The following is a 23681-nucleotide window of genomic DNA, read 5'->3' on the forward strand; positions in this document are numbered from 1 at the left end:
TGCCTTAGAATTCAGCCTCTTCGAGGGGGCAACCTTCTTTACATTACATAAATGAACAATTCTTGGATGATTCAAATGACAAAACCTCCTTTCTATATATAGGAGTCTAAGGAGTCATAATATAACCCAGCCGACCTAACAATAATAATATAAAGCCACAAAAATAACAATAGAGGGATTCTATGGGGCACAGTAATAACAATATGGGGACAATAGGGGCACAACAATATTAATAAGGGATACAACTACAATAGTAATGGGGTAATCACTAGTATTATAGGGACCCAACATGCCCCTCTCCTTCAAAAAAGTGTTGTCCTAAATGATTGAGTAGTTCTGGATGCTTCTGTGTAAAATTTTCATCCTCCCATGTGGAATCTTCAGTGGATAAGTTCTTCCACTTGATAAGATACTCCGAAATTGATCGATTTCGTAGCTGTCGAGTTCTTGTTTCTGTGACTGCTTCTGGTTCCAATATAATTTTTCCTTCCTCGTCAAGTTCTGGCAATATTGTTTGAACTGGGAGCTTGTCGCCTATAACCTTCTTTAAACATGAAACATGGAAAACTGGGTGCAATCGAGAAGCTGCAGGAAGCTCCAATTTGTATGCCATAGTACCAATCTTTTGCAACACCTTGTACGGACCTTAATACTTTGGTGATAATTTATTATCCTTCTTAGCTTTCTTGAGGGACATTTGCTTATATGGTTGTAGCCATAGGAATACCCAATCACCTACATCAAAACTTCTTTCGCTACGATGTTGATCTGCCTGTTGTTTCATTCTATTCTGTGCCAACACGAGGTTATCCTTTAAGAGTTGGAGGACTTGTTGTTGATGTTCGATGTGATGTTCCACTGCTTGAACCTTAGAATTTTCTCTTAAATATGATGTGATGGATGGTGGCTGATATCCATAAAGTGCCATAAATGGGGTCATTTTTGTTGTTGTATGGAAGGATGTGTTATACCACCATTCAGCCAGAGGCAACCATTTGACCCATTGTGTCTGTTTATCAGATACAAAGAAACGAAGATATCCTTCCAAACATTTGTTTACTATCTCAGTTTGCCCATCAGATTGAGGATGACAAGATGAGCTATGAGCTAACTAAGTACCAAGACAAGAAAATAATTCTGTCCAAAAATTTCCAGTGAAAATGGGATCTCTGTCACTTACAATAATCTTTGGGTTTCCATGTAGCTTTTGAATTGTTTCCATAAATGCAGTAGAAACTGTACTGGCTTTAAATGGATGTGATAATGCACAAAAGTGTGCATACTTGGTAAGTATATCAACTACCACCATGATGAAACTCTTTCCCTCAGACTTGGGTAAACCTGTGATAAAATCCATTGAAACCTCCTCCCTACATTGGCTTGGAATGGATAAAGGTTGTAATAGACCCGGTGTCTTAATTGTTTCAACTTTATTTTGGTTGCAAACCAAACATTCCGCCACAAACCTTTGAATATCTGATTTAAGGCCATCCCAAAAAAATTCCTTCTTAACCCTGTGGTAAGTTTTTAAAAATCCTGAGTGCCCTCCTAAGGGAGAAGTGTGCAATTCCATAAGAATCTTTTGTTTTAGCTAGGAATTCTTACAAGGGTATAAGCGATCTTTGTACCATAACGAATCATTTTTCCAGCTAAATGTATCAGACATACTGGAATCTTGTTGTAACTTTTGAATAAGTGCTCACACTTCTTCATCATTCTTCCATTCCTCCCTTGCTTCGTTTATCCAATCTGGTTGGATAATAGAAATGGCACACAACAATGCTTCCACATCCTCATCCTTTCTTGAGAGTGCATCTGCCACCACATTTTGCTTCCCTTTTTTGTAGATGATTTCAAAGTCATAACCCAACATCTTTCTGACCCAACTTTGTTTCTCTTCAGAGGATAATCTTTGTTCTAAAAAGAATTTAAGGCTATCATGATCCGTTTTTACCTTGAGGTGTCTTCCCATTAGGTAGGGTCGCCATTTCTTAAGTGCATGGAGTATTGCCAACATTTCCTTCTCATAAATAGCTTTGTGTAAAAACTTTCCCTTGATTGGACGACTTTCAAAAGCAATGGGTCTTTCATCTTGCATTAAAATAGCACCAATTCCATTTCCTGAAGCATCACATTCCACAATAAAGGTTTTTGTGAAGTCCAGTGTAGCTAAGACCGGTGCTTGGCACATTGCCTCTTTAAGATGTTCGAAGGCCTTTGTTGCTTCTGGAGTCCATGAAAATGCATCTTTCTTCAATAATGTTGTTAGAGGTGCTGCTATTCTCCCATAATTATTAACAAAATTGCGATAATACCCTGTCAAACCTAGAAATCCTCGCAGATGCTTTATGGATGTGGGGATTTTCCATTCCTTAATGGCTTTAATTTTGCTAGGGTCTACCTTAACTCCTTCATGAGATACAATATGACCCAAATATTCCACCTCTTGTACTCCAAAGAAACATTTGGATCTTTTTGCATATAATTGTTTCTCCTCCAATATTTGTAGCACCCTGTCAACATGTTCAACATGATCCTTCCAAGACTTGTTGTAGATTAGTATATCATCAAAAAATACTAACACAAATTTTCTAAGGAATGGTTTGAAAATGGAATTCATCAAACCTTGAAATGTTGAAGGTGCATTGGTAAGGCCAAAAGGCATGACCAAAAATTCATAATGACCCTCATGAGTTCTAAATGTTGTTTTCAGAATGTCTTCAGTCTTCATTCTGATTTGATGATATCCTAAACGAAGATCCAACTTGGTGAAGTAAATTGATCCATGCAATTCATCCAGTAATTCATCAATGACAGGAATGGGAAACTTATCTTTAATAGTGAGCTTGTTGAGCTCCCTATAATCCGGACACATGCGCCATGATCCATCCTTCTTGTGCACCAATACTACTGGAGCAGAGAAAGAACTTTGACTCAGTTGAATTATACTAGCCTCTAGCATTTCTGCAACCATACGTTCAATTTCACTCTTTTGGGCATAGGGATATCTGTACGGCCTGATGTTTGGAGGAACACTTCCTGGAATCAGATGAATAGCATGATCATGATCACAAATAGGTGGGAGACCTTTGGGAGTCTCAAATACCTTGGAGTGATTGTCCAAGACTTTTTGGAGATCTGGAGAAATAGATGATTCCAATGTGGAAAAATCTAGCGAACATAATTGTGCAATTACACCTCTTTGTTCCTTTTTTAGAAGCTTTGTCATACCGTTAGAGCTGATTATCTTTCCCGGTTTCCCTACAATACCCCTCAATTCAACTTCCTTTCCTTCCACAAAAAATTTCATGAAAAGTTCTTGAAAATTAAAAGCTATTGTACCCAAGGATTGTAGCCATTGGACTCCTAGTACAACATCAGCACCTCCCATTGGAATGGAAAGCATTGGGCTAGTCAATACATATTCTCCCATGGACAGCTTGATATTATGGCACTTTCCGAGCAATTTATTGTTCCTCCATTTGCAACCATCACTTGACACTCTGGTGCTAGATATAAGAAGCAATTCAATTCTTTTGCTACCTTACAATGAATAAAATTGTGGGTACTTCCTTAATCAATCAACACTATTACCTTTTTCTTCTTGATTTGTCCTTCTATCTTGATGGTTTGAGGAGTGGTAATTCCCACCAATGCATTACAAGATATGGTCGGATTCATTTCTTCTTATCTAGGCTTTGTTCTTGGAGTATATCCTCTTCTTTTGACCTTTCTTGCTCATTTTCTTCTTCCTCTTCACAATCTATGTAGAATAATTTCTTCTCAGCACACTTATGACCTTTAGTGCATTTGCTATCACAACTGTAACAAAGCCCTTTTGCTCTTTTTTCTTCCAATTGTTGTGGTGTCAACCTTATAGGTTGTGGAAGACTAGGGGCAACAACATTTCCATCTTTATAGTTGTGAGTGGTATGCTTCCTGGTTGCCATAATTTTGCTTTCCATTTTTCTTGCTAACCTGAATGCCTTCTCTAATGAATCAGGTTCCCAAAGGCGAACACCATGTTGGATATTATCCTTTAAAGTTCGTATGAACACATCAATCCTATGCTCCTCTGGAATATTTTTCACCCTTATGTTCAATTTTTGGAACTCCTTAATGTGCTCCATTATTGAACCCTTTTGTTTGAGACTTATCAATTGGCTAAAGAAAGTGTTGCTTTTTGTATCCTCATAATGTGCTGTCAATAAAAATTGCCCAAGTGATAATTTGTTTACGAGAGCAAAGCCATCGATACCATACAAGCTGATTTGGTTCCAAATATAAAGTTGCAATACCTACCTTTTGTGTGTTTTGCACATTATTGAGATCGAAAAATTGCTCCATCTGTAATATCCATGTTGCGGGATCCTTGCCATCAAACTTCCTCATATTTATTTTTGGAATATGGTGGGTCTTCGATCCCACATTAGAGTCTATGTAATCATGATTAACATTTCTTTTGTTCACATCATGAGTTTCCTTTACTACCTTTTCACCATTAGTAAGTATTTCTTGTAGAAAATTTGTCAAATCTGTCTTCAAATCTGCCATGTCTCTCTTCAAATCGTCAATCTTAGCTTCCATGCCCTTTATCTTAGATTCCACGCCATTTATCTTAGCTTTTGTTAGCTTTTGTGAGAGTGAAATTTGTTGCACTTGGTCTTGTAATTTTGATATATCATGTAGCATTTCTTCCTCTTCTTCATGAGTCATGCGAGAGCTTTCAGGTTGCTTACTAGGTGTTTGCATTTTCTTTCCTCGGGGCATAAGTTACCGATAACAATGCTCTACTATGCCCTTTGAATTCCTTCAAAATAATTTTTCAAACCAAGCTTAAGCAAAAATTTAAAAAAAATCTACACACCTTTTTTCACTTTGTAGGAGCTCGATATTGCCTCTGATGTATCTCTGTAATTTCGGATCATCCAGCTCTGAAATTGCGACCTTTAGTAGCCCTCTGTGTCCTCTTTCCAATTCCACCAGTCTGATCTCAATTGGATTCTCCAAGGAAGAGTTATGTCAAATCTCCCACAGTGACCTAATTATAGACTAGTTCAGTAGAGCAAAATTGTACGACATACCATGTGTCCCTGTTTTGACCTTTGGCTCTGAAAACAATATACAAGAAAATACAGTCCATCCTCTTTTTGTACCTTCTTACGAAATTTCAATCCGATGCTCAAAGAGAAAGTTATGACGATTTTCCCCAGGTCACTTGTTTGGAATGTAATTCAGGAGTCTGCAAAAAGACCAACTTCCTCAGATCATATCTCCGCAAATATAGCGCGAAAACATCTGAAATTTGGACCCGAGATTCAGCACGATTTATTCTCAAATGGGTTTTGTTTTTAGCTTCTGAAACATCACAGAAATAATTTATAGCGAAAATTCCACAATGACCTGTTTGGAGCAGTGAAACCCTAGAATCCAAAGCTCTAATACCAAATGTTATGAAACCAGCTCAAGAAAAAGATAGAAAAGATAGATCAACACCTTAGAATTCAGCCTCTTCGAGGGGGCAACCTCCTTTACATTACATAAATGAACAATTCTTGGATGATTCAAATGAAAAAACCTCCTTTCTATATATAGGAGTCTAAGGAGTCACAATATAACCCAGCCGACCTAACAATAATAATATAAAGCCACAAAAATAACAATAGAGGGATTCTATGGGGCACAGTAATAAAAATATGGGGACAATAGGGGCACAACAATATTAATAAGGGATACAACTACAATAGTAATGGGGTAATCACTAGTATTATAGGGACCCAAAAGAAGCCCTTCCAACTGTGTCTGGGTTGTGCGAAGGTCTGCAGCGCACTGCTCTGTCGTCTGCTGGATTTGCTCTACTCCCTCGATTGAATGCTCATTGTCAGAGGCAAATCCCTGTCATAAAGCTTGCATCACTTTCATTTGTGTGAGTTTTCCTTCAATATCAATAATGATGATGAAGGCCTCATCAATCCAAGGCTGGACGTGTGCTTTAAGTACTGCCTCCTTTTGGCACGCGACATCCACTTGTTCCTTCAATGCCTTCGCCTGTTGTAGCTTCACTAGTCGCTGAGTGAGGATCATTGTCTGCATCATCCTGCACACATTGTCATATTGCATTTGAAGCTCTCATGCCTCTATTTCTAGGCACTGTATGGTGGGGTCCTCCTGTTAGGCAGTGAGGACCCCGAAGGATTCTTCCAATAGAGTTGTACAGGTCTGCACTGCCTGTCCTATTTCCTCCAACCCCTTTTGGATAGTGTCAGCATGCTGTTCCCAAAATTCTAGCGGCGTGGACGACTACACCTTTAATTGTAGTTCATAAATCTGCAGGTTGACCATTCCCCCCATTTCTGAGTCATTCATGCATTCTTGGCGACAGATCGTCCCAAATCTAGTTCTCACTTCCTGTCTTAATTGCCCACCGCCCACTCCTTTTTGCCTTAAATTGGACCACTTTTCATGAACAGTGACACCAATGGTCACCTCCCAACCTACCCGTGCAGCAGCACAGCCCCCTATGCGCGGGTGCGGCCCCTATGACATACTGACCCTGCACAACCCCCTTATTGCGCAACTCCCCTACAGACTCTTTTATAGTCCCGCGCTCTCTTTCAACTGCTTGGAGCACTGAGACTGTGCTCCCTACAGATAGTCAGGTGGTCACACCACCTATGCGAGGCTTTAATTTAGTTTCCAGCCTAGTCCATGGGCACTCCTCAATTTCCCTCGCGATAGTCAGCGCTGCGCATTCTTCCTTATGTGGTGCACTCCCCTGGTTACATTTTCTGGTAAGGTGTGGTCACAGCCATGGTAGCAGAGCCAAAAATTCTCGGTGGAAATCTTCTAATGCAGTAGTATCACCGCTCATATCTTGTCCTGTCATTCTTAGTTTATCTTGCGCGATTTTGGTTTCTAGTTTGTTGATTTCTTCATCCATTAACCTACTTTTCTTCCTCAGTCGTACCCAATCTTCTTCGAGTTTGTGAAGTTTAATATTCCCTTGCTGAATGGCTTCCTGTAACCACATAATTCCTTCATTCGGTTCCTCGCGTACTGTCCCAAATGTAGGATTTGTTGCATTAGGATTCCTCTCTACTCTTATGGTCTCGTCTCTGCTCTTTAGCATTGGAGTCCTTTTCGCGCTTAGGTCTTTGCACATGGCCCTATAGGCCCATCCAACTGTTGGTACACGAAGGTCCCAATCAGTTCGTCTCTCCTGGTGAACCCTGTTCATGATTCTGCATGCCTTCTTGAATGCTTCTGCGTGGAGCATTTGTGGTGTGCGTCGCTTTTCTTGTTATTGCATTCTATTCTGATTTTTGATCCCTAGTTTGGGGCATGTTCATGTGGACTGCACAGCACGCGTCTGTACCCATCGACACAAGTGAGCACACAAGCTACTCTATCCTAGATGCCCGACTCTTGGTTGAAGCTAGGGTATTTTATACTACAGGCACATCATCCTTCTACATCTGTGCCAGTCCTCAAACTTGCTTTGACATATACTCCACCATCATGTGAGTGTTGCGCGTAGTGCCTATTTCAACGCATCGAATCATTGTTGTTCTGGTACTGCGCTTTCAAATTTGTCTAGGAATTCATCCACCGCTGTCACTCCATCATATGTTGGTAGTTCCCTTGCGTCTATTGTCACGCAGTGCAGTGATCTAATCATCATGTTGCAATTCAACGTTGTCACTTCATGCAACTGATTTTTCCATCATTCTATTTCCTCATCTGAATCCAAAGTGCAGGAGCTTTCGCACTCCCATGAGATTCTCCCATCTGCAGTTGGATTCACCCAATCCTCATCTCACACAGTTATCTTGTAAATACAATCTAGCTCGTCGTTGCTTTCATCATTGCGCATTGGTTTAGTGTAGCGCACTCCTTCGGCTAGGTCTAGTGGGACTACTACACATAGTGACCTTTTCTCGAATATCATCTTCCACTTCTTTAGGTTGATGACACCGTTCATATCAGTGGCCCAGTCTATTCCTAACAATGTGGGATAGGGATTTCTATCATCGACAATCTCTATCACTTAAAAGTTCATTTGTGTGCTCGCGCCTTCAATATCAACTATTACCCCTTCCAACCTCCCCATGGGAAAAATCTTCTATTGGTTTTCCATTTGTAATTGAATAGGGGACCACTAAAACATGGGCCTACCCATGCATTCCCATGTTTGCTTCAGTAACACATTCACATTTGAACCCAGATCTACAATTACCTGATCCATTTCATACTCACCAATCTACATAGTCAATCTCATTTCCCTCCCAATGTGCAATGCATGCTTCTCTAATTTTTGGACTACATGCAATTCTCCTGGCCCCGCGCACCTAGTGATCAGCTCCTGTAGTCCCTTAACTACCTTGTTGTCATGCAGTAGTTTCATGCATGTCTCCGGAAAGGTAGTAAGCATTGAAGGATCCATTCCTCACTCTGGTTGATCCTTACTACTTGAAGTGGAGGCCTCCATGAAGTTCTTCTTAGCTTCCATGAATGTCTCCTTCGCGCGCTCTAAGTAAAACTCATGTTCCTTTGCAGTAGCCTTGTGAATCCATGTATCTTCCTTTAGTTTCTTTCCCTTATCCTCTCCCGTGGTCACACCATTTCTGAGCATCATGTTTACATTCAGGTCTTCTTCGCGTGGTTCAAACCTCATCATTTGTATATTCTGAGTTAGAGGAGGCTGGAATACCCCTTTTTCGCACATTTGTGTGATCAATGTAGGACAATCTATTGTTTCATAATCAAACTGAGCATAATACGAATAGGAGATCCTCATCGGGTTGGTGATATCGCAGGCATAGTGCCCTGGTCCTCCACAATTGTAACAAATTAATTGACCCCAACCTCTTCTTGGTCCCATTCCTCCTCATCCGCGACCTTGCCCCTGAAATCCAACACGTCCCATCCCCGCAGCTAGGTCGAGGGCTCACGTTTCTGTCTGCATCCTATAGGCTGGTGTTAGGCCCCTATACTACTAGTGTAACCCCTTATTGTTATTAGTACAACCCACTTATTATATTGATGTACCCATGTAGTGCCCATATTATTACTATTGTGCCACATAGAAGCCCACTATTGTTATTATTTTGCGCTTACATTATTATTGTTATGTCGGCTCTAATTATGTTATGACCCCTTAGACTCCTATATATAGAAAGGAGGTCTTTTCATTTGTATCATCCAAGAATTATTCATTTATGTAATGTAAAGGAGGTTTCCCCCTCGAAGAGGCTGAATTATAAGCCGTTGATCTATCTTTTCTATATTTTCTTGAGTTGGTTTCATAACATTTGGCATCAGAGCTTTGGATTCTAGGGTTTCGCTGCTCCAAACAAGTCATCGTGGAATTTTCGCTATAATTTTTTTTCTACGACGTTTCGGAAGTTGAAAAAAAAACCCATTTGAGAATAAATCGTGTTGAACCTCAGGTCCGAATTTTAGAGCTGTTTGCACTATATTTGCAGAGATATGATCTAAGGAAGTTGGTCCTTTTGCAGACTCCTGAATTACATTCCAAACAAGTGACCTGGGTAAAATCATGATAACTTTCTCTCTGGGGATCGGATTGAAATTTAGCAAGAAGATATAGAAATAGGACGGATTGTAGTTTCTTTTGTGCATTTTTTAGATCCAAAGGTCAAAACAGTGACTCGTGGCACGCCGTACAAGTTCACTCTACGGAACTAGTCTATAATCAAGTCAATGTGGGAGATTTCGCATAACTCTTCCTTGGAGAATCCAATTTGGGTCAGAATTATGGCAGTGGAAAGAGGACACAGAGGGCTACTGCAGATCATAAATTTAGAACTAGATGATCAGAAAGTCCAGAGATACATCAGAGGCAATATCGAGCTCCTACAAAGTGAAAAAAGGTGTGTAGATTTTCTTAAATTTTTGCTTGAGCTTGATTTGAAAATTTATTTTGAAGGAATTCAAAGGGCATAGTAGAGAATTATTATCAGTAACTGATGCCTCGAGGAAAGAAAATGCAAACACCTAGTAAGGAACCCGAAATCGCTAGCATGACTCATGAAGAAGAGGAAGAAATGCTACATGATATATCAAAATTACAAGCACAAGTGCAACAAATGTCACTGTCACAAAAGCTAACAGAAGCTAAGATAAATGATTTGAAGCTAAGACGGAAAACTTGAAGATAGATTTGAACACAAATTTGAATACAGGCATGGCAGATTTGAAGATAGATTTGACAAATTTTCTACAAAAAATACTTACCAATGGTGAAAAGGTAGTAAAGGAAACTCATGATGTGAACAAAAGAAATGTTAATCATGATTTCTTAGACTCTAATGTGGGATCGAAAACCCACCATATTCCAAAAATCGATATGAGGAAGTTTTATGGCAAGGATACCACAACATGGATATTACAAATGGAGCAATTTTTCGATCTCAATAATGTGCAAAACACACAAAAGGTACGTATTGCAACTTTATATTTGGAACCAAATTAGTTTGTATGGTATCAATGGCTTTTCTCTCGAAAACAAATTATCACTTGGGCAATTTTTACGGAATAATTGATAGCACATTATGAGGATACAAAAAGCAACACTTTTTTTAGCCAATTGATAAGTCTCAAACAAAAGGGTTCAATAATGGAGCACATTGAGGAGTTCCAAAAATTGAACATAAGGGTAAAAGATATTCTAGAGGAGCATAGGATTGATGTGTTCATAGGGACTTTAAAAGATAATATCCAACATGATGTTCACCTTTGGGAACCTGATTCATTAGAGAAGGCATTCAGGTTAGCAAGAAAAATGGAAAGCAAAATTATGGCAACCAGGAAGCATACCACTCACAACTATAAAGATGGAAGTGTGGTTGCTCCTAGTCTTCCACAACCTATAGGTTGACACCACAACAATTGGAAGAAAAAAGAGCAAAAGGGCTTTGTTATAGTTGTGATAGCAAATACACTAAAGGTCATAAGTGTGCTGAGAGGAAATTACTCTACATAGATTGTGAAGAGGAAGAAGAAAAGGAGCAAGAAAGGTCAAAAGAAGAGGATATACTCCAGAAAAAAAGCCTAGATAAAGAAGAAATGAATCCGACCATATCTTGTAATGCATTGGTGGGAATTACCACTCCTCAAACCATCAAGATAGAAGGACAAATCAAGAAGAAAAAGGTACTAGTGTTGATTGATTCAGGAAGTACCCACAATTTTATTCATTGTAAGGTAGCAAAAGAATTGAATTGCTTCTTATACCCACCACCAGAGTGTCAAGTGATAGTTGCAAATGGAGGAACAATAAATTACTCTGGAAAGTGCCATAATATCAAGCTATTGATGGGAGAATATGTATTGACTAGCCCAATGCTTTCCATTCCAATGGGAGGTGCTGATGTTGTACTAGGAGTACAATGGCTACAATCCTTGGGTACAATAGCTTTCAATTTTCAAGAAATTTTCATGAAATTTTCCGTGGAAGGAAAGGAAGTTGAATTAAGGGGTATTACAAGGAAACCAGGAAAGATAATTAGCTCTAATGGTATGACAAAGCTTCTAAAAAGGAACAAAGGGGTGTAATTGCACAATTATGTTCGCTAGATGTTTCCACATTGCAATAATCTTTTTCTCCAAATCTCCAAAAATTCTTGGACAATCATTCCAAGGTATTTGAGACTCCCAAAGGTCTCCCACCTATTCGTGATCATGATCATGCTATTCATTTGATTCCAGGAAGTGTTCCTCCAAACATCAGGCCGTACAGATATCCCTATGCCCAAAAAAGTGAAATTGAACGTATGGTTGTAGAAATGCTAGAGGCTGGTATAATTCAACTGAGTCAAAGTTCTTTCTCTACTCCAGTAGTATTAGTGCACAAGAAGGATGGATCACGCTGCATGTATCCGGATTATAGGGAGCTCAACAAGCTCACTATTAAAGATAAGTTTCCCATTCCCGTCATTGATGAATTAGTGGATGAATTGCATGGATCAATTTACTTGACCAAGTTGGATCTTCATTCAGGATATCATCAAATCAGAATGAAGACTGAAGACATTCTGAAAACAGAATTTAGAACTCATGAGGGTCATTATGAATTTTTGGTCATGCCTTTTGGCCTTACCAATGCACCTTCAACATTTCAAGGCTTCATGAATTCCATTTTCAAACCATTCCTTAGAAAATTTGTGTTAGTATTTTTTGATGATATAGTAATCTACATCAAGTCTTGGAAGGATCATGTTGAACATGTTGACAGGGTGCTACAACTATTGGAGGAGAAACAATTATATGCAAAAAGATCCAAATGTTTCTTTGGAGTAAAAGAGGTGGAATATCTGGGTCATATTGTATCTCATGAAGGAGTTAAGGTAGACCCTAGCAAAACTAAAGCCATTAAGGAATGGAAAATCCCCACATCCATAAAGCATCTGCGAGGATTTCTCGGGTTCACAGGGTATTATCGCAAGTTTGTTAAGAATTATGGGAGAATAGTAGCACCTCTAACAACATTATTGAAGAAAGATGCATTTTCATGGACTTCAGAAGCAACAAAGGCCTTCGAACATCTTAAAGAGGCAATGTGCCAAGCACCAGTCTTAGCTACACCGGACTTCAAAAAAACATTTATTGTGGAATGCGATGCTTCAGGAAATGGAATTGATGTTGTTTTAATGCAAGATGAAAGACCCATTGCTTTTGAAAGTCGTCCAATCAAGGGAAAGTTTTTACACAAAGCTATTTATGAGAAGGAAATGTTGGCAATACTCCATACACTTATGAAATGGCGACCCTACCTAATGGGAAGACACTTCAAGGTAAAAACAGATCATGATAGCCCTAAATACTTTTTAGAACAAAGTTTATCCTCTGAAGAGCAGTAAAAGTGGGTCATAAAGATGTTGGGTTATGACTTTGAAATCATCACAAAAAAGGGAAGCAAAATGTGGTGGCAGATGCACTCTCAAGAAAGGATGAGGATGTGGAAGCATTGTTGTGTTCCATTTCTATTATCCAACCAGCTTGGATAAACGAAGCAGGGGATGAATGGAAGAAGGACGAAGAAGTATGGCCACTTATTCAAAAGTTGCAAAAGATCCCAATTCAAACAATATTGCCTAAAATTGAAGAGGAAGGAAAAATCATATTGGAACTTGGAGCAGTCACAGAAACAAGAACCCGAAAGCTATGATATCGATCAATTTCAGAGCATCTCATCAAGTAGAAGAACTTATCCGCTGAAGATTCCACATGGGAGGACAAGAATTTTATACAGAAGCATCAAGAACTACTTAAGCGTTGAGGACAACGCTTTTTGAAGGAGAGGGGCATGTTAGGCCCCTATACTACTAGTGTAACCCCTTATTGTTATTAGTACAACCCACTTATTATATTGATGTACGCATGTAGTGCCCATATTGTTACTATTGTGCCACATACAAGCCCACTATTGTTATGATTGTGTGCTTACATTATTATTGTTATGTTGGCTCTGATTATGTTATGACCCCTTAGACTCCTATATATATAAAGGAGATCTTTTCATTTGTATCATCCAAGAATTGTTCATTTATGTAATGTAAAGGAGGTTTCCCCGTCGAAAAGGCTGAATTATAAGGCATTGATCTATCTTTTCTATCTTTTCTTGAGTTGGTTTCATAACAGCTGGGGTCTGATCCATCATTAGCTCGTAGCTATGACAAGTGCGCTCGTCATGGCCTACCGACCTATAGAAATTACAAAACAACTATTGGGGAGTCTGTGTATACTTCTACAACAAATGACAATTATCCTTCGTGTGTTTTCCTCCTATCTGACAGATTGCGCACCATAACGTGGGTATCGTACTTGGAACTTCTTGTGCCTCTGGTCTCAATGGCATTGGCCCGCCTCCTGCCAAGTAGTTTGCGAATACTGGACAATGATCTTGTCATGGCCCTGACCTTTGCATTTTATGCACCATGCCTCCTCATGCGCCTCTTGCCGTGATGCCCTATCTTGCTTCAAACTTTGCATTTCCAGGCATAGATTCTGTAGTTGCACGTGGATTTGTTGAACTCCCAACCCAGGTTCTTGTATCGGGGTCTCATGCAACCTCATTGCCATTTCCAACACTTCGGCCTGGGTGGAAATTTTTTGTTGTGACAGAGTCTTCCTCAAGTGCAGTGTCAGGGATGCCACAAACCATGCACGATGCTAGGCATCTGTTAGCTTCATATCGGCCTCACAGATCGTACTATTCAGCCGCTAATCCAGATCCCAGGGGGGCTTGCCTGGAAGCATCGCGATCTCTTTAAACCCAATGATTGATTGTTTCTCTGATTTTGGCCCTCTGCTATCACTACGTTTGGGTGGTCGTTAGAGTGCTTGATATACCATGTCAATGCGCAATCCTCCAGCACACTCACCAATGTAGCCTTCTGTTGAGGGCCCGGAGATCGGGTCAACAACAAGGTGGATACCCACCCGGTCGGGAACCTGGTTGGCGGCTCCTTGCCCGTTTGGTGTAGCGGGTCCGACTGGGGATAATGGGACCAGCTTCCCAATCTAAAGGGTGTGTGTGTGTGTGTAGATTTTGACGATGCTAGTCTAAAGGTAATTTTAAGCTAATTTAATTCTAGACTCTAAACTGACTCTATGCTACTGTAATCTAACAAAAACAGCACATCTAATCTATACTAATCCAGGGTAAAATTCTTCTATTATGCGATCTAAAAAGATTTCATACAACAACTGGTAATCAAGATCATTCAGCTATCATAAGAATATAAATCAATTAAGATAAACCATTCTGCATAAGAAGTTAGGCAGAACAGTTGTGAACAGCATATCGCATAATAAGTTATTCATATGTCAAGCATAAATAAATGACTCCACCGTACAGAAGTGCCAAATGGTAACCCAAACATCCATACATTAACATATAAACAACTAAAACTGCATATCACTTCAAGAATATAAGCAGAAATTCATCAAGAGATAAAAGTACCATTTATGACTGATTTTCACTCACAAACTTCAAGCAATAACGATTCATCTCTACTTACTTCTAACATCTACCAAGAGTACATAAGTGCAACATCAGTAGCAAACATTAAAATGCAAACATAAATAAATATCGATCCTTCCATTCATCAAAACCTCCTCTGAGGATGCAGAAGTGCATGTTCCGAGGACAAGTTTTTGACAAATTTCTGGACCCTTCTCCAATGCAATGACAAGGGTTAAAATACTACTTCCTAATTCTGATAATAGTATCATTACAAAATTTTAGGATACGGTTTTCAAATGACCGTCCTTTTTATAATCTAGTTAAAAGAAAAAACAACATTCTAAATGAAATCACTTGTGAACTTGGTCTTTGAAATTGCAAGTGTCCAGCATAGGCTTGAGAAGAGTCGGCTGGCTGATTTCTGCGCTGATCTGGGCTGCAAAAAAGGCATCTATGAGAGCTGGCGCTACCTTCTCGGCTGCGTTTGTAATGCACTTTACCGTCATCCATTGGTTGTACGGTTTAACCAAGTACCTCCAGTAACCTTCCCAATTCAGCCTAGCCAATGCTTGGATTGCTTTCCCTTTTGCTTGCGCTTTCTGACTCCATTCTGTCTCCAGTTGCAACTTGTTTGGTAGGTACCCTGGGGTGGTCTCTGTAATTAAATTGGCCCTGTGTAAATTCTCATTTACACAGTCGATAAGAATGCTCGCCTGTGTCGCCGCTGTCTCTGCTGCTTGTTCTGCCTGCGTGATTTGTTTGTCCCATTTATTAAAGAGCAGCTCCTTATGATTTTCATTAATCCTGGGTGCCCCTGCTCTTTTCCCTTCCTCATCATCTTGCCAAGCCAGATATTCTGTCACCTTCTTGTCGTTCTGATCATAGTTGTTCCGCAATTCCACCACCTGACTGGTGATTTTGTCGCTCAGCTCACAAAAGTGCCTCCACTGTGATATTTTACGTCCCAACTCTTCCTGTTGCTGCAGTAGTTGCTCGTTCAAGCCGATGGACTCTGAAATAAACTCTGCCAGCTTAGGCTCATCTTTATGCATTTCTTGCACCGTCTGCAGTTGTTTTTATTTTTCTTCAAGACTTTTTTGATAGCCTATCTGCATCTGTTGAAAGTCTTCCTGTAGCTTTTTGAGCTTTCTGGAAGCTTCAGTGTTCGCATTGGCTTGTTGCAACTATTGTTGTAGCAGTTGTATATGATTTTCTTGTTCCTTTAAAAGTTGTTGTATTTCATAGGCCTTGTCAATAGTTGCAGAAGCATATGCTCCTGCAATCTGAGACAGCTTCGTAAGATTTTCAGTCGGATTATTATTGGGGTCTTTCCATAAGACGTTCAAATGTTCAGCACCTTGAGATAATGTATTCTCAAGCTTTCTCTTCTTTCTCTGTCTCCTTACGACTTCTTTGTGTTGGGGAATGTAGAATACATCCAGTGGGGGGATTTCTTCTACGTTAAGTAGAAGTTCTGAGGTTGGAGCGATAGGAAGGCGTTCAGCTTCTGTGGCGCTACTGACCATGGTCGAAACGACTTCTTGCACCACCTGTGTATTGCTCACAGGTGTCTTTTGGACTTGCCCTTCAAGATTAATTAATTCATTGAAGGTTTCCCACTCTTTATCTAGCTCTGTTGTGACAAGAGGTGCTTCGATGACAGGAGGGGGGACATCTCTTGGTGGTGAGGCGATAACTTGCTGCTGAGACATTGCACTCGACTGAGCTGTGTCTTTGGTCGTTTCTTTGTTTTTTCCTTGCTTGTGACCAGACTCTTCAGGATGCTCAGATACTTCTTGTGCAGCGTTGGACTTAGACCTGGAAGTGCTGGAGTTTTCACTGAGGCTGATGCTCGGAGTCGGTTCTCTAGTAGGTATTCGCAGCCTCTCTAGTGGAATACTAGCCAGCCTTCTTTCTCTGTATAACGTGAATTTCTGGAGGTCACCTGAAGACAACCTCGACTGAGCTTCCTGCAAAATTTCTTTGAGCGAGCTCTTACTCTGAAAGAGATCATCAAATAGATCTTTCTTTCCAGAGAACACTCTTATCTTGACGTTCGTTGTGAATTCTTGGGCCACATCATTTGGTTCGAATGGCCTCGCTGGAAACTTAAATAATTGAAGACACGTCACATTCTCCACCTCGCCAAAAGCGTGTCCTACATCGAACAAAGAGAAGGCCCCACAAGTGACAGGAAATTGAGGCCAAATGGCCTTCTTCTTGTCCTTTAGGTCCTTGGTCAAGCCGCCTTCAGAACAGGTTTGATAAGCGATTTCCCGGGCAAAACGTTTATCAGGGATATATAGGGGTAGGACATGTGGAGCTACAGTGCTTCCAAAAACTCTAATGTAAGTAAACCATTCTTCCCCAAACCATCTTACGACGGGGAGGATGTCAATTTGGGCCTCGGGGGAGCACCTTGTGGGCTCCTTATCATATATCATTCTATATAGGGGAAAAATAACCCCATGGCAAATCTTGTAAAAATGAGGGGCAAACTGGGAATCCCATAAGATCTTGTGATAAACATGGATGGGCAATGGGTCTTGGGTAGTCCATTTCCAACCCATAACAGGAAAATTAGATACAAGACAAACATAATCCATAATATAGGCAGATAGATAAAAAGGAGGATAGACCCTTTGAGAGAAGGATCTTTTAGACCGGTAATTGAGAACAGCCGTGTATAGAGTATATGAAAGGATTTTGGCCCAATCTAGGATGTCGGAGTTAGTGGCAGCATCAATTAATGGCAGCCACTCAGATGAAAACTTGTTGATATCTGGCATCCCAAATAACCTAAAGAGCATAGCCGCAGCAAAACAATATGGAGAGGTGAGGGAACAAGTGCTGTACATACTGTTTTTATCCCTTTTTAGCGGCTCGTCTCTTCTAGACCATTCTTTAGTGGTGTCCGATAGATCTGGATTCTCCGTCGCGAACTTCTTAACGAATTGTGCATTGTAGGTCGCTTGCGGTTGAGGAAGATGATACATAAGCTTCAAATCTTGCGTAGCAAATGATCCTACAAGCCCATGTCCATGAACTTTGAATTGTCTGCCCTTCAATTCTGCATCATCCAATATCCATTTGATCATATCTGTGTATGGTAGAATTTTGGGTCTTGCCGCTATTCTGTGGAGGAATGAACATGCTAGGTCCTCCAAGGTCACCTCAGAAGAGCGTGGTGCGCCCGCGACAGCAGTCACCTTCATTATTCTAGGCTTTTCTTCCTCTAGCAGCATGTACATACCGTCCCATGTTGATATCCCTGCGTCATTGTTGCAGGCCGTGTCTGTGTACAGGGGTGCCATCTCCTTGGTCTTCTCTCTTGCTTCAGAGCTTTGAGCTTTGTTCTTCTTTCCCATTTCGCTTTGCGTTTCTGTCTGAGTCGTCTTCGCGTTTTGTTCCTGCAGATTACGAGTGAAATGGAAATGACTGATCCAGAAAGGTGATGGGAGAGTTTTAAATGCAAGAGATAAATCAAATATGCCACCTTACGTGAAGCAAATCTCTACCAAGGCACTCGTCTTTAATCCATTTAATAACTGACAACTAATTCATTTACTATCATTAAAAGCGCATGATTTTGGGTCAGATTATAGTAAGTGGCTTTTTCTTTGAATGGCACGCCCGAAGGATTCGTACCGAAGTGATTTATGATTTGTTGACGTAACCTCGCATGTCGCGCGATCGTTAATTGCATCATCGCAAATCGCATGGATGTGGCATCGCAGCGATCGCAATATCGCAGATCGCAGGAATTTGATGTTCACAAAATCTTGCCTAGCTCATTTCTGCGATATGCGATCTAGCGATCGGTGTTATCGCAGATCGGCAAATCTTTAAGTTTACTTCATGAACGTTACTAATTTGCGATGCGGTGTCATTATTAACATGAGGATGGTGCGCATAAAAAGGGAAATGAAGGTGTTTCCTATCTTTTGCAATGCGACCTTAAGGTTTTCTCTTTTATCATAGACTTAGGCTTTAAGATATCTAAGAGGCTTTTTCCAAGCGTATGATTGTGACTTCAAAAAGAAACTCTTGCTTTTCCTAAAAATTAACTAAGGGTCCCCATTCATTCAGTATCATGGCTAATACTTAATTGAATAAGGGGGGGTGTTGCTGGCCACAACAATTGGCGATTCACCTGGGAGAACTAGTTATCTCTGCTTTTATATTGACGCTTTGAAACTCCTGAAAAAAATTTCTTAAAGAAAAACTTGAACTTTATTATAAAAAGATAAAGCAAATGATACTTCAAACTATCAATGATGTTTCATTTCAACCTCTTTCTATTTCAATTACTTGCATCTTCAGCTTGTGCTTTGCATTTAAATCAGTCATTACTTGGTTTTGTAAAACATAAAATAAAGTCTTCTCTATGTATCAGCCCTTTTTAAATATGCTCCTTTGTCGCAGGTAGAGCCTCTACTGCCAACAGGCGTCCATAGCCTCGACAGGGTTACCTATTACCCAGCAATGATCATTTATCCTGCTTAAGGTTATTTACAACTTTTTTCAGAGAAAATCCTTTTTTGACACTTTTTCCTTTTTTATTCTCTAAAGAACAATGTCTTGGTTTGGTGGCCAAATTATGACACAGTCATTCACTTGATTTACACTTTTGCTGAACAAGCTGGCTCGTGATGAGACCCCTTGCCTTTTGATTGCAACAATCTTGAGTCATTGCCCTGTTTTGGTAGACAGTTTTGGCAAAGTCAGCAAGTTATAATATCTATGATCATGATAAGCCGGCTCGTGATGAGACCTCTCATTCTTTGAGATATAGTGTCTTTTTAGATTATTCCTCTGAATGTTGTGTTTTCCTTTAGCAGGGAGGAAGTCAAATTTTCTTTCCTTAAGAAAGTTCTGGACGACAATGATAGGGTTGTTTTTGGTAATGGCTGCTTTCACAGAGAATTTTTATTTTAATATTGATACCTTTCATTGTGCTGACCTAAAACAAATCCTTCACTGAGATAGCTTTCTTCAAATTTTTCAGCAGTTGAAACTATCATCATATCTGGGTTAAATCTCTATTGATAATAAATATCAAATTCCTAAAAGATTTGTTGTTCATAGAAGCAGAGGTTTCAAAAATTTTTAACAGAGAAAAGGCGTCTTTAGTAAATGTCAAATGTCGTTTAACCAAAAAAAAACATTATTATGAGAGGCAAACATTCCCTAGCGTTATGTAGAGAATATGAATAACTTTGCCTATCGATTTATTAAAAGCAAACCTAATAACCTAGCTAAATTACTCCTACTCCTATTCTAACTATATACAGGAAATAACTATGTGAAATCAAATTTCCAATGGAACCATCTATTCATTATTATTCCTAGCCGTATGAATCTTCCAAGCATGAGTAAAAAGGACCAAACTTTCCTTGGATCATAAATATTGGCTATGGAATAAGAACATATAACCTCAATTGGAATTCTGTCTGATTTTCCTTTCTCATGAGAGCTTTTTTCCAGCTGGATACCTATTGGATCATAAAAATTAGGATGAATTTCTGTTATGAATTGATGATCTCTCAATAGGAAGGATAACAAGTCAGATTGTGAAGATGATTTTTTAGTTTCAATGGCTTGTAACCTGTTTTTTGTTAACGGTGAGTTTTTAGCGATTTCGTTTGAAACGAGAGTTCTCTTATATAAATTGCTAAAACATAATCTATTCGAAGTTTGAAAATTTAAAAAGAAATCCGATTTTGTACAAAATGAGTGCAAGTGAGAAAGAGATGATTGGGTATTTATACAAATAGTGTTACAGCACAACTGGGATTTACTTGTAACACCTTGCTCCTCACAAGAACTGGCTAGGTTTTGTGAATCAGGAACTAAGTTATGATTGCGAACAGGGATGGATCTTTCCTCATGATATGAATCATAGATCGGGGTATTCTCTTGGATAGTAAAATTATTCAAATGAGCTTTTACTTTGAGATGAGGGTCGGTCGATATGATTTCTGATTTAAGATGTTCCTTGGTATCTGACCCTAGTTGAGTTACTTGAGATAACTCAACAACATCCTCATTGTCAAAGTAACTATCGCAAAAGACTCTACAGATTTCCCTAGGTTCCTCTTTTTCATTATATATTTTGAGACAAGGGAGGTTAAACAGCTCTTGTTTGACATTGATCAAAGGCTATGCTAAAGTGGTCTCTTTATCTTGAAAACCTAATGATGAGTCATTTGAATAACCCTCTGTGTTTTTTGAGATACGTTTGATATTGAGAGGGGAAAAATTTTCATCACTAAAAACATCGGGATAAAGGGAAAAATGTGACTCTGGAATAATGCATTTAAAAACATCATGAAAAAAATTTTGTTCATCAGATTCATCATAAACATCGGGCTTTAGATCATACCTTTATGCGCTGATACTTTTTGAAAGAGAAACAGTTGGTTGATCTAACCTTGGCATAGGCATTCGTTGATTTGAAATGATATTGTCTGACTTTATGTCAGAGTCATCTTCTGGTTCCAAGGTAGTTTCCCTTTCATCATTTTCGTCTTTATTTTCTGGTACTAGAGCATGCATGACTCCTAGGCTTTGCATATTTTCTTCATTATGGATGATCTGTGTATTTGACTTGAAATGCTCATCTATATTAGAAGAAAACGAAACAAAGGTCGAGCTAATTTCTGCTTGGTCAGATATAGGAGGTAGGAAATACTCATCATAATCTGAAGATTCTTCATCTGTGAGCTCATCCTCGAGATCACACTGTAGACATTTAAGATGAAATCACATATTGAAATCCCTTACGGGTTCATCTTGTTTCCGTAGATAATCAATTTCATCATATACCTGGTCATAGTCATAACAATCAAATTCCAAGATGAAAGTCCTAACGAATTGGTCCCAGATGTGAATTGATGCAACTGGGAGGGTTCTGCACCATTTTCTAGCTTCCGCTGTGAATGTAAGAGTAAAAATCCTGCACAAAATGCCTTCATCAATTCTCTAAATATCAGAACTTGAAACTTTTTGAATGAATTGAAGGGCATGATTAAATGCAGAAGAATTGTTCTTACCGTTGAATTTTACCTGAGACAAGAGCCTTACCACATCTGGTGGAGTGTTGGAAGAGGTAGAAACATGGATGCAACTCCAAATAGGAATTCTATGAGCAGCCATTCTGTTTCAAGATTTATAATTTGGAAAACATTCCAACAAACACTATGCTCAGGCCCTCCTTCTAGCACCAAATATGTTGAGGGCCCGAAGATCGGGTCAACAACAAGGGGGATACCCACCCGGTCGGGAACCTGGTTGGTGGCTCCTTGCTCGTTTGGTGTAGCGGATCTGACTGGGGATAATGGGACCAGCTTCCCAATCTAAAGGGTGTGTGTGTGTGTGTAGATTTTGACGATGCTAATCTAAAGGTAATTTTAAGCTAATTTAATTCTAGACTCTAAATTGACTCTATGCTACTGTAATCTAACAAAAACAGCACATCTAATCTATACTAACCCGAGGTAAAATTCTTCTATTATGCGATCTAAAAATATTTCATACAACAACTGGTAATAAAGATCATTCAGCTATCATAAGAATATAAATCAATTAAGATATACCATTCTGCATAAGAAGTTAGGCAGAACAGTTGTGAACAGCATATCGCATAATAAGTTATTCATATGTCAAGCATAAATAAATGACTCCACCGTACAGAAGTGCCAAATGGTAACCCAAACATCCATACATTAACATATAAACAACTAAAACTGCATATCACTTCAAGAATATAAGCAGAAATTCATCAAGAGATAAAAGTACCATTTATGACTGATTTTCACTCACAAACTTCAAGCAATAACGATTCATCTCTACTTACTTCTATCATCTACCAAGAGTATAGAAGTGCAACATCAGTAGCAGACATTAAAATTCAAACATAAATAAATCTCGATCCTTCCATTCATTAAAACCTCCTCTGAGGATGCAGAAGTGCATGTTCCGAGGACAAGTTTTTGACAAATTTCTGGACCCTTCTCCAATGCAATGAGAAGGGTTAAAATACTACTTCCTAATTCTAATAATAGTATCATTACAAAATTTTAGGATACGGTTTTCAAACGACCGTCCTTTTTCTAATCTAGTTAAAAGAAAAAACAACATTCTAAATGAAATCACTTGTGAACTTGGTCTTTGAAATTGCAAGTGTCCAGCATAGGCTTGAGAAGAGTTGGCTGGCTGATTTCTGCGTTGATCTGGGCTGCGAAAACGGCATCTATGAGAGCTGGCGCTACCTTCTCGGCTGCGTTTTTAATGCACTTTACCGTCATCCATTGGTTGTGCGGTTTAACCAAGTACGTCGAGTAACCTTCCCAATTCAGCCTAGCCAATGCTTGGATTGCTTTCCCTTTTGCTTGTGCTATCTGCCTCCATTCTGTCTCCAGTTGAAACTTGTTTGGTAGGTACCCCAGGGTGGTCTCTATAATTAAATTGGCCCTGTGTAAATTCTCATTTACATAGTCGATAAGAATGCTCGCCTGTGTCGCCGCTGTCTCTGCTGCTTGTTCCGCCTGCGTGATTTTTTTGTCCCATTTATTAAAGAGCAGCTCCTTATGATTTTCATTAATCCTGGGTGCCCCTGCTCTTTTCCCTTCCTCATCATCTTGCCAAGCCAGATATTCTGTCACCTTCTTGTCGTTCTGATCATAGTTGT

This window comes from Pinus tabuliformis, chromosome 5_2, assembly GCF_031772625.1.
Source record: "Pinus tabuliformis cultivar Carrire ecotype Pingquan chromosome 5_2, CPIR1, whole genome shotgun sequence".
Classification (NCBI taxonomy): Eukaryota; Viridiplantae; Streptophyta; class Pinopsida; order Pinales; family Pinaceae; genus Pinus; species Pinus tabuliformis.